Here is a 12,961-nt window from a genome sequence, read left to right on the forward strand (position 1 = left end):
CACATACACACATAGATAGACACACACATATAGACACACACGCACACACACACATAGATAGACACACATAAATAGACACACACACACACACATAGATAGACACACACATAGATAGATAGACACACACACACACAGACACATAGATAGATAGACACACACATATAGGTAGATAGACAGACACACACACATAGATAAATAGACACACACACACACACAGATAGAAAGACACACACACAGACACACACACCCACACATAGATAGACACACACACACATAGATAGGCACACACACACATAGATAGACACACACAGATTGATAGACACACACACATACACATAGATAGATGGATAGACACAAACACACACACACATAGATATAGACACACACACACATAGATAGATTGACACACACACACATAGATAGATAGACACACACACACATAGATTGATAGACACACATACACACACATAAAAACACACACACATAGATAGATAGACACACACACCCACACATAAATAGACACACACACACACATAGATAGACACACACTCACATAGATAGATAGACACACACACACATAGATAGCTAGACACACACACACATAGATAGATACACACACATAGATAGATACACACACATATATAGATAGACACACACACATACATAGATACACACACACGCATAGACACACACACCCACACATAGATAGACACACACACATACAGATGGATAGACACACACACATATATAGACACACACACACAGATATAGACACACACACACACACACAGACACACACACCCACACATAGATAGACACACACACACATAGATAGACACACACACACACATAGATAGACACACACAGGTAGACACACCCATATAGACACACACATACACATAGATAGATGGATAGACACACACACACAAACACACACATAGATATAGACACACACACACATAGATAGATAGACACACACACATAGATAGATAGACACACATGCACACACATAGAAACACACACACATAGATAGACACACACACCCACACATAGATAGACACAAACACACACACATAGATAGATAGACACACACACACATAGATAGATAGACACACACACACACAGATAGAAAGACACACACAGACACACACACCCACACATAGATAGACACACACACATAGATAGACACACACACAGATTGATAGACACACACACATACACATAGATAGATGGATAGACACACACACACACACACACACACATAGATATAGACACACACACACACATAGATAGATTGACACACACACACATAGATAGATAGACACACACATAGAAACACACACACACATAGATAGATAGACACACACATCCACACATAAATAGACACACACACACACACACACACACATAGATAGATAGACACACACACACACAGATAGATAGACACACACACACACATAGATAGACACACACATAGGCACACACACACATAGATAGACACACACACACACATAGACACACATACACATAGATAGACACACACACATAGATAGACAGACAGACACACACACACATAGATAGACAGACACACAAACATAGAAACACACACATAGATAGACAGACACACACACACACAGATAGACACACACACACACATAGATAGACACACACATAGATAGACAGACAGACACACACAGACATAGATAGACACACACACACACACATATAGGTAGATAGACAGATACACACACATAGATAGATATACACACACACACATACACACAGTTCCATTCCTGTCTCCTTGTAAAGGAAGGTAGTGATGGTGAGAGGTACCTGCACAGGGGTTTTCTGCACATCTACACTGGGAGGTTCCGCTAGGGACCAGCAGTGATAAGAGTGCCTGTGCCAATTGAGAATCCGCAGTCAGACTGCACATTGGACAGGCGTTTTGCAAGCGCTGGGGAGAGAGGCTGGTGGAGGGAGGGAGGGTGATGTGGGTGTGTGTTGTAGAGCCACAATTAAAAAACAGTCATCACATTTAGCGACGCAGGGAACTTGCATCCGTCAGTTAGAAGCTCAGATCAGTGGAATGTTACGACGGAGGCGTCGCAAGTAAGTGGCCCATTTTCTTAAATGGGGGGGGGAGGGAGAAAGAGAGAGAGAGAAATGTTGCTTCTCAAATGAAATACAATCGGGGGAAATTGGTCAGGAAATTGCATTTTCTGGAGACGTGGGTTTTGCGGGCTGGATATCCAGTATTTAGCATTCACCGTGAGAGGAAGGGAGCTGGACATATGTGCCTGGGAGGGGGCAACGTTTAATAATGGACAGTCAAAAGTGACTGCAGCAAGATTTGAGAGAGAGATAGAGAGAGAGGAGGCTAAAGTGGGGGTTCGAGATGGATCGAGAATGCTCAGAAATGGGGAGGGGAGGGGAGGGCAGAATTAATATGCAGCCTGTCTCAAACAAACTGATGGGGAGTGATGGTGGAGATTTATCACTCTCCCTCCCCTCCATTTCGGATTGAGCAGACAAGCCGAGGTGAGGCTGCAGTTAGCACAGCCGGACAATGCGGCTCCAGCCCACTGTCCATTTAAACCCTGGGGTGGGGGGGAGAGAGAGAGTGAGAGATTAAAGTTGTTGCTCCTTATGGCAGTCAATTGTAGATGGAGCTGGATGCCTGAGCCTCCTTAGACAGCACCTTCCAAACCCACAACCACTACCATCTAGGATAGCATGACAAGGGAGGCAGATACATGAATAGACCACCACCTGCAAGTTCCCCTCCGAGCTGCTCACTGTCCTGACTTGGAAATATATCACCGGTCCTTCACTGTCGCTGGGTCAAAATCTTGGAACCCCCCTCCCTAACAGCGCGGCGGGTGTACCTACACCACGTGGACTGCAGCGGCTCAAGAAGGCAGCAGCTCACCCACCACCTCCTCAAGGGCAACTAGGGATGGGCAATAAATGCTGGGCCCAGCCAGCGACACCCACATCCCATGAATGAATTTAAAAAAAAATACATTAGTCACCTTTGAGCATTGCAATTTATATTTATTTAGCTCGTTTAACACACAAAAAAAAAATCCCAGGGCACTTCTCAGAAGCATTGTAAATAAAGTATTGAATAGAGACATGGAGGAGTGTTAGAACAGGGTGACGAATAGTTCGGTAAGTGTTCTGAAAGGAGGAGAGAGTTGGGGGAGGGGGAGGGTGGTGGTGGGAGAGATGGAGAGGTTTAGGGAGGGGATTCCAGAGCTCCGGGCCCAGGCAGCTGAAGGCACAGCGCTAATGGTGGAGCGATGGAAATCGGGGATGTTGGAGAGGCTGGTACTGGAGGAGGGCAGATTTCTTAGTGAACTGTGGGACTGGAGGCAGATTCCAGAGATAGGGGAGAGGCTACGGAGGGATTTGAAAACAAGGGTGAAAAATAAAATCGCTTGTCAAAAATACGTGAACATGAATCACGTCACTTTGACCTAGGGAGAAATTACAGCACAGCTAAAGGCCATCGGCCCAGCTGCTCACTGCTGGCGTTTATGCCCCGTACAAGCCTGCCCCTACCCCCTCTTCATCTCACCTTGTCAGCATATCCTCGTATCCCTTTCTCCCTCATGTGTTTATCCAGCTTCCCCTTAAATGTATCGATACAATTCACCTCAACCACTCCCTGTGGCAGTGAGTTCCACATTCTCACCACTCTCTGGGCAAAGATGTTTCTCCTGAACTCCCAATGGGATCTGTGGAGAGACTACGGACTCGAAACGTTAACTCTGTCTTTCTCTGCACAGATGCTGTCAGACCTGCTGAGCATTTCCAGCATATTTTTGTTTTTGTTTCAGATTTCCAGCATCCGCAGTATTTTGGCTTCATTCCAATGGGATTTGTTAAAACAGTTGACTTTCCCTAAAAGCAGCCTTGCCCATTTCCAATTGGTTCTATTTTGACTTATTAACATTTTAACACAACTCAATTTTTAACAATTCAAAGCATGACTGATGAACATCTTCTCTGGTTTGCATTAGAAGCATGACTATTTTTTTTCAAATCTTGCAGACTGAAAAGTAATAAAAGCAAATGGATTTGAATATAGATAAATGTGAATTGGCACATTTTGGTAGGAAGAATGAAGCAGCTGTTTGTCACTTGTGACTTGGTTGGTAGCATTCTTAAATTCTGTGCTATAAAGTTCTGGGTTCAAGTCCTACTCTCAGACTTGAGTGCAAAAAAATCAAGGCTGACATTGGAGCACAGTACTGAGGGAGTGCTGCACTGTCAGAGGTGCCCTCTTCCTAAGAAGTTAAACCAAGGCTCCTGACAACCCTCTCAGGGGGATGTAAAAGATCTGATGGCACTCTTTGAAGAAGAGCAGGGGAGTTATCCCCGAGGCCAATATTTATCCCTCATTCAACTTCAGCAAGAACAGATTATTTGGTGATTCTCCCATTGCTGTTTGTTTGTGGGAGTGTGAAAATGGTGCTGCTGTCGAAGGGTCATGAGGACTCGAAACGTCAACTCTTTTCTTCTCCGCCGATGCTGCCAGACCTGCTGAGTTTTTCACAGGAATTGCCATTCTAAAAGTACTCCGTTAGCTGTTAAGTGCCCTGAGACATCCAAAAGGTCACGAAAGGTGCTATGTAAATGCAAGTCTTTCTTTCACATGCTGATTGAGAAATCATGTCCAAATGGGAAAAAGAGACAAATGCACAAATCACTAAAAATAGCGATAAAATCAAAATACCACGGACGCTGGAAATCTGAAACAAAAACAAAAATAGCTGGAAAAACTCAGCAGGTCTGACAGCATCTGCGGAGAGGAATACAGTTAACGTTTCGAGTCCGGATGACTCCTCATCAGAACTAAAGAAATATAAAATGTGGTGAAATATAAGCTGGTAGAGGGAGGTGGGACAGGTAGAGCCGGATAGAGGGGGAGTGATAGGTGGAGGCAAAGAAGAGATTGTCAAAGATGTCGTAGACAAAAGGACAAAGGGGTGTTGATATTAGCTAAGGAATGTGCTAATGGTGACATTAAGGGTAGAAAGCAGGTCGAGCAAGTGACAGATAGCCCTAGTGGGAGTGGGAGTGAGAGTGGGGGTGGGATGGGATGGGGGGAAGGGATTGAAATGGGCTAAAAGGTAGAGATAAAATGATAGATTTAAAAATAGATGGGAAAAGAAAAATATATTTAAAAAATATATAAATTATTGGAAAAAAGGGGGGATTGGAAAGGGGGTGGGGTTGAAGGAGAGAGTTCATGACCCAAAGTTGATGGACTCAATGTTAAGTCCGGAAGGCTGTAAAGTGCCTAGCCGAAAGATGAGGTGCTGTTCCTCCAGTTTGCGTTGACCTTCACTGGATCTAAAAATAGCGATGCAGGTTAATGGGGCCATGAAAAAAAAGAAACCTCACAATGGGTTTGGAGCATTTAAAAGCAGTGAAATGATGTTAAACTTGTATCGGACCTGGAGAATTATACACAGTTCTTGTCTCCGTATTACCAGAAAGGATATGGAGAAGGTGCAAAAATGACTTGCAAGGAGGATACCAGAACTGAGAGGTTATACCTCATGGGAAAGACTGAACAGGCTGGAGCTCCCTTCTCTAAGAGAAGGCTGAGGGGTGACCTGATGGAGAGCTTTAAAATCATGATAGGGATTTGATGAGGTAGAGATTTTCGCACTCTGAAGAAGAGTCATACGGACTCAAAAAGTTAACAGATGCTGTCAGACCTGCTGAGGTTTTCCAGCATTTTCTGTTTTTTATTAGAGATGTTCCCACTTGTGAGGCAGGTCAGAACAAGGGACCATAAATGTAAAATAATCACTAATTAATCAATTTGGGAATTCAGGAGAAACTGCTTTACCCAAAGAGTGGTGAGAATGTAGAACTTGCTCCCACAGGGAGTGGTTGAGCTGAATAGTATAGAATGGTGTAGCACTTAAGAGGAAACTGGATAAGTATATGAGGGAGAAAGGAAGGATAGGCTGATGGGGTGAGATGATGAGGAGGCAGGAGGAGGCTTGTGTGTGTCAAAGTATTTGTAATTACATTATCAAGGTCTGATAACAATCTTCTTGTGACTGGCAATTATATTGTATAGCAATTACATTATCAAGATAATTGCATTGTTAAAACAGGTGATTGACATCGGCTCGTCCATAAATGGCTACAATATTAAAAGAGTCATAAATGGATTCAAGGAGGAGATGTGGCATAGTGGTAATGTCACTGGACTAATAACCCAGAGGCCCTGGTTAATGCTACAGGGACATGGGTTCAAATCCCACCATAAGCAGCTGATGGGGTTTAAATTCAATTAAACTAGTCTCTGTAAACATGAGTGTGAAACTATTGCAAGCTTGGCCTAAATGGCCAAGTGGTTATGGTACTGGGTTTGTAACCCCAAGAGCAAGAGTTCAAATCTCACAATGGCAAACTATGAAACACTATAACTTTAGGCTTGGCCTAAATAGCCAAGTGGTTATGGTACTGGGTTTGTAACCCCATGATCAAGAGTTCAAATCTCACAATGGCAAACTATGAAACAATGTAACTTCATCTGAAACAGATGGAAACAGGTTTACTCAAAAAGAGTATCAAGAGTTCAAATCTCACAATGGCAAACTATGAAACAATGTAACTTCATCTGAAACAGATGGAAACAGGTTTACTCAAAAAGAGTATCAAGAGTTCAAGTCTCACAATGGTCAACTATGAAACAATGTAATTCCATCTGAAACAAATGGAAATGGGTTTGTACTCGAAAGAGCTGAAACTATTGCAAATTGATGTAAAAACTCATAAATAGGTACAGCTGTAACATTCCTGTTTGGAAGGAATAGGGAGAGTCTGCTACTCTCCAGAGTTGAATAAACCTGCTTAAGGTAAAAGACTACCTTTGGACTCACTCTTCCATTATAGGCACTTATTGGACTTAACAGTGTGGAGCATAAATACCAGAATGGAGCTGTTGGGCTGAATGGCTTGTTTCTGTTCTGTAATTGTTCTGTGACCAGATTGGCTGCAAGCATAGGCACGCAGGACTTAGGTGCTGGAGTAGGCCATTCAGCCCTTCAAACCTGTTCTGCCATTCAGTAAGATCATGGCTGATCTGGTTATGGTCTCAGCTCCATTTTTCCGTCTGTCCCCCATAACCCTTGACTCCCTTGTCTATCAAAAATCTGTCTAACTCAGCCTCGAATATATTCAATGACCCGGCATCCACTGCCTTTTGGGGAACAGAATTCCACAGACTAACGACCCTTTAGAGAGAAAAAATTCCTCCTCATTATCTTAAATGGTAGATCTTATTCTTAAATGGTGACCCCTGGTTCTAGTCTCTCCCACATGTGAAAACATCCTCCCGGTATCTACCCTATCAAATCAAGCATGTGATAATTCACACTCAAAAACTCTAGTCAAAAATGCACCTGTCTGACCAGGGCCAAGGATGCCTGGAAATTCTGAACTCAAATGTTGGTTCTCTTTTGCTATACATGTCCCAGGTTACAAATATGCTCTTGGTGGTAGCTTTTCATAGAATCACAGAATGAGACAACACACATGGGGTCCATTCAACCCATCGTGGCTATGCTGGCTCTTGGAAACTCTTCCTACACCCCTACCTTTTTCCCCATCACCCTGAAAATTTGTCCTTTTTCAAGTATTTATCTAATTCCCCTTGTGAAAGTTCCTATTGAATCTGCTTCCACCGCCCTTTCAGGCAGCGCCTTCCAGATCACAACAACTCACTGTGTAAAAAAAAAATTCTCCCTCTCTGGTTCTTTTGATAAAGGATTTTCACCTGAATTGTCAAAGTTTACTATGGACATTACTCATTTGCAACAGGTACTTGCATAATGCGGGGAATGTGCTGAATTAGTCATTGATGGATATTGTGTCTCTTCATATCCTGCTCCTCAGGGAACCTCCCCTCTCCCAATACCTATTGCAGCTGATCTCAAACACTGAGAACCACTGCGAATACAAGTATTGTGGAAAGGATGGAATACTCCAGGGCATATTCCATCTTGTACTAGGTGTTTGCCTTTTTTTAAATTCATTCACGGGATGTGGGCATCACTGGCTAGGCCAGCATCTGTTGCCCATCCCTAATTGCCCCTTGAGAAGGTGAGCCACTTTCTTGAACCGCTGCAGCCCATTGCTTAATGGGTAACGTGCTCCCTTTTGAGTTAGCACGTCATAGGTTCAAGTCCCGCTCCAGAGACCCGAGCACTGAAATCCAGTCTGCAAGGGAGTGCTGCATTGTTGGAGGTTCCATATTTCTGATGAGGTGTTAAGCCAAGGCTCCATCTGCCCTCTCAGGTGGATGTGTAAGATTGCATGGGCAACATCACAGAGCACCACAGAATGGTTACAGAGTAGAAGGATGCATTCGGCTCATTGGGTCTGTGTTGGCTCTCCGAAGGCACAGTTTACCTACTGCCACTCCAGTGCCTTCTCCCCATAGCCTTGTACCTTCTTCCTTCTCAGATAATAATCCAATTCCCGCTGGATTGAACTTGCCTCCGTTACACTCTCAGGCAGCACATTCCAGATCCTAACCGCTCGCTGCATGAAAATATTTCTCCTCATGTCTCCATTGCTTCTTTTGCCAATCGCTTTAAACCTGTCTCCCTCTTGTTCTCGATCCTTCCACCAACGGGAACAGTTTCTCCCTACCTCCTCTGCCCAGAGCCCCCTCATGATTTTGAATACTTCTATCAGGTCTCCTCTCAACTTTCCCATCTCCAAGGCATGCGGACCCAACTTCTCCAGCTATCTGCTGAAATTCCTCATCCCTGGAACGAGCCTTGTGAAACTTTTCTGCACTCTCTCCCACACCTCCTCCCCCAAAGTGTGGCACCCATAACTGGACACAGTACTCCAGTTGAGGCCGAAATTGTCTTCTTTACAAGATTAACATAACTTATTTGCCCTTGTACTCTAAATAAATCACCGAAATTAAAGCAGATGATCTAGGTCATTATCACCTTGCTATTTATGGGAACTTGCTGTGCACAAATTGGTTGTTGCGTTTCCTACATTGCAAAAGTGAAGATCTTCATTGGCTGTAAATTACTTTGGGACATCATGAAAGGTGCTATATTCAAAAGAGAATTGGATAATTATCAGGAAATATTAGGAAAACTAATAGAATGTTATCATTTATTGTGAGGGCAATTGAATATAAAAGTAAGGAGGTTATGTTTCAGTTGTACAGGGCACTAGTGAGACCACATCTGGAATACTGTGTACAGTATTGGTCACCTTATTTAAGGAAGGATGTAAACACGTTAGAAGCAGTTCAGAGAAGGTTTACCAGACTAATACCAGGAATGGTGGTTGGGGGGGTGGTTGTCTTATGAGGAGAGGTTGGACAGGTTAGGCTTGTATCCGCTGAAGTTTAAAAGAGTAAGAGGTGACTTGATTAAAACCTTTAAGACCCTGAGGGGTTTTCACAGGGTGGATGTGGAGAGGATGTTTCCTCTTGTGGGAGAACCTAGAACTGTTTAAAAATATAGGGTCACCCATTTAAAACAAGAATCAGGCAAAATATTTTCTCTCTCAGAGGGTCACACGTCTTTGGGACTTGCTTCCTGAACAGGCAGTGGAAGCAGAGCCTTTGGATATTTTTAAGGCTAAGATGGGGGATAGATTCTTGATAAGCAGGATGCAGATTTGAGGTTACTATCAGGTCAGCTACGATCTTGTTAAATGGCGGAGCAGGCTCGAGGGGCCGAATGGCCTACTCCCGCTCCTAATTTGTATGTGATTGGAGTGCAGGTGCAGACGCGATGGGCGGAATGGCCTCCCTCTGCACCGTAACAATTCTATGATTCTGAGAAAGGAGGTGTGGAGGCAAGGTGGGGGAGTGGGACGAGGTGAGTTGCTCTGACAGAGAAGCTAGCAGGGGCATGACAAGGTGAATGGCCTCCTTCTGCGCTGCAGCCATTCTTTGACATCAATGCAAGTCTTTCCACCGTGAAAGAATTCAAACCCAGGCTGAGCAGAATTCTGTAAACCTGGATTCGGGTTTCTTTAAGAAAAATTTTTTGTATCCGAGTTTTCTGAATTGTTAGCTCACCCGCAAATTATTTCTGCTGCAGTCTACAGTTTAAATTGTCTCCTGCGATGAAAACGCTGCTTTCAGTTTGTAAGCCTTTTAGAAGCGTGAAATGAAGTTTCCCGGAGAGGGTCAATATTTGCATCCGACACCCCCTCCCACACAAAAATAAATAGTTTAAAAAAAATCCTTCAACGTTTAAAAAAAAAATGTTAGCTTGGCTGTCAGTCGACAAAGTGTAAAAGAAGAAGCGGCTGCACTTCTATAGCGCCTTTCACATCCCCGGGGTGTACCGTAACGCTTTATGGCCAGCGGAGTTCTTTGGAAGCCCAGTTCGCACTGTAGGAAACACAGCAGTCAATTTGCGCACAGCAAGCTCCTGCAGACAGCAATGAAGTGAGTGACCAATTAAACTGTTTCAGAGACGTTGGTTAAGGAATAGGATGCTGGGGAGAACAGAGCTTTTCGAGATAATGCAGTGGAAACTTCTGCTTACACCAAGCCACAAGATTCTGACTTAAGTAACTTCACAAAGGCTTTCTAACGCTGACACTAGTGCTGCACTTTGTGAAGGTGGATGTTATTTTTAAAAGTATTTTTGGGAATATTGTGAAAAAGGCTATGTGTGTGTGTCTGTGTGTCTGTGTCCATGATTAATTAAACTGGGGGAAGGTTAGTAGAGACAACTTGTCTGTGGGAACTGAGAGATAAAAGGTAAAGGCGCCAGATGCATGCATTTGTAATGAGTGGCTATGGTGAAGTTAGAATTACAAGTAAATAGGTTGGGTTTGAAATTTGTTTATAAGATAAGTAGGGACTTGACTTTTCAGCTGTTAAATTTCAAAAGGGAATTTAGAAGTGACAAGGGAATTTTACAACTTACAGAGGTTTCATAAGTAAATAAGGGAAGGTTGTTAAATTTTATTTGACCCGAAGGTGGAGAGACAATAGGAAAACGTGAAGATTTTTATATTTTGGAAAAGTTGAGTTCAAAGAGGTACTGAGGACAATGGGTCTGAGATGAAAGGGGAAAAAGGTACTTAAGGAAAGGTGTTAAGCTGAGTTGGGGTGGCTGTGTGGGGGGAGATGTCCTGAGACCAGATCTGTGCTGGGAAAGATGTGAACGTTGTGAATTTTGAAGCAACCATTGAGTTTTCAAGCCTGAAAAGTTTCTGTGTGAGAAAGCAGTTTGTTTTCTGAACTTTCCTGAATTTCCACAACAGAGAGGAAGCATGTGAGAAGTTGTGTGGTATACCTTTAACTAGTGACAGCAAATTTGTCTCAGGTAATATTACTGGATTTTTATGGTTAAAACTCTTTAAGGGAGCTGTTGCTAAGTAGTTTACTTGTGTGTCCTGACCAAGTGGGTTTTTTGGGGAGAGATGTTTTGTAAAACTGTTTTAACTGTATAACTTTAATCTTGTGTGCTTAAGTTTTTTTCCGTCTTGTAAACAAATCTTTTAATTTTAAAATCCTAAAAGTGTAACTGGGATTCTATGCTTCTGGGATCAGTAGTTTTCCCTTCGTTTTCAAAATACAAAAGAAAAGATTATGATCAGTAAGACAAGTTTCCCTCTGGAATTTGGCTTGCTCAGCAACTAACATCAGCTGTGGTCATAGCACACTGTAGGCACTGTAACAATCAACAAAATGAAATACTGAAAGGTTACATTTATATGCAAGCAATGAAACTGAGGGAAGAACTTTACAGGGGGTGGAAAGTGCGTACATCCTTAGAGGTATAAAGGATATAAATGCATTAGAAGCAGTTCAGAGGAGGTTCACTCAATTGATACCTGGGATGGTGAGGAAGGGTTATCTCAAGAGGAAAGGCTGGACAAGCTGGGCCTGTATCCGTTGGAGTTTAGAAGAATGAGAGGTGATCTTATTGAAACATATAAGATCCTGAGGGGAAATGACATGGTGGAGAGACTAAAACTAAGAGGCACAGTTTACAAATAAGGAGCCTATCACTTAAGACTGAGATGAGAAGAAATTTCTTCTCTCAGAGGGTCGTGAATCTTTGGAACTCTCTTCCTCAGAGAGTGGTGGAGGCATGGTTAGTGAACATTTTTAAGGCAGAGGTAGACAGGCTCTTGACGAACAAGGGAGTCAGAGGTTATTGGGGGTAGGCGGAATGTGGAGGTGAAACCAGAATTAGACCAGCCATGATCTTATTGAATGGCAGAGCAGGCTCAAGGGGCCGAATGGCCTACTCCTGCTACCAACCTGTATGTATGCTCGTAGGTAATGAAAGGCACTGACAAAGAGAGAAGTTTCAAGAAAACGTTTGGGATTTGGTGGGGTGGGGGGGGTCAGAAAAGTTGAGGTTTTTTGATAGGAAATAGCAAATGTTTACATATTTCTTTTGCAGTGACAATTCGGGAAAGTCTCATGGCCTGGGAATCTTTCCTTCGCTTGCAGGGGTTTTAATACCAAAATGGCCCACTTTCTCTTATCCAGATTGTTGACTCACAGATCAGACCACAGATAAACTCTGAATTGTCAGTGGGTCTCGCCAGCTTCCGTGACACAGGAGAGTGTACATTCAGCATGACTCTACCACATCTGTGGTTCTGGTTGGCTAGTGCAGGAGCTCAGCTGTGGCTTGGTGGTTAGCACTCCTACCTCTGAGTCAGAAGGTTGTGGGTTCACCCCCCTGCTCTGGGGGCTTGAGCATATAAACCAGGTTGATGCTCCACAATTCAATACTGAAGCTGTGCTGCTGAAAGTGGCACTTCACAGCTGAGGGTGTTAAACTGGGGTCTTATCTGTTCTTTGAGGTAGGTGTAAATGACCCCTTTGTGCTGAAGGGTAGGTGAGTTCTCCTCAATTTATCCCTCAACCTGTGAAATAAGTGGTCCTGCTGTTAGTGGGAGCTTGCTGAGT

General features: G+C 43.3%; 1 protein-coding gene across 2 annotated transcripts in view; it reads left to right on the top strand.

Annotated features, from left to right (window-relative positions):
- The window catches only part of LOC121272321 (galactose-3-O-sulfotransferase 2-like), a 97,373-nt gene that overhangs the window by 73,522 nt on the left and 10,890 nt on the right, over positions 1 to 12,961 (top strand). The window lies entirely within an intron of this gene.

Source organism: Carcharodon carcharias, chromosome 33, assembly GCF_017639515.1.
Source record: "Carcharodon carcharias isolate sCarCar2 chromosome 33, sCarCar2.pri, whole genome shotgun sequence".
Classification (NCBI taxonomy): domain Eukaryota; kingdom Metazoa; phylum Chordata; class Chondrichthyes; order Lamniformes; family Lamnidae; genus Carcharodon; species Carcharodon carcharias.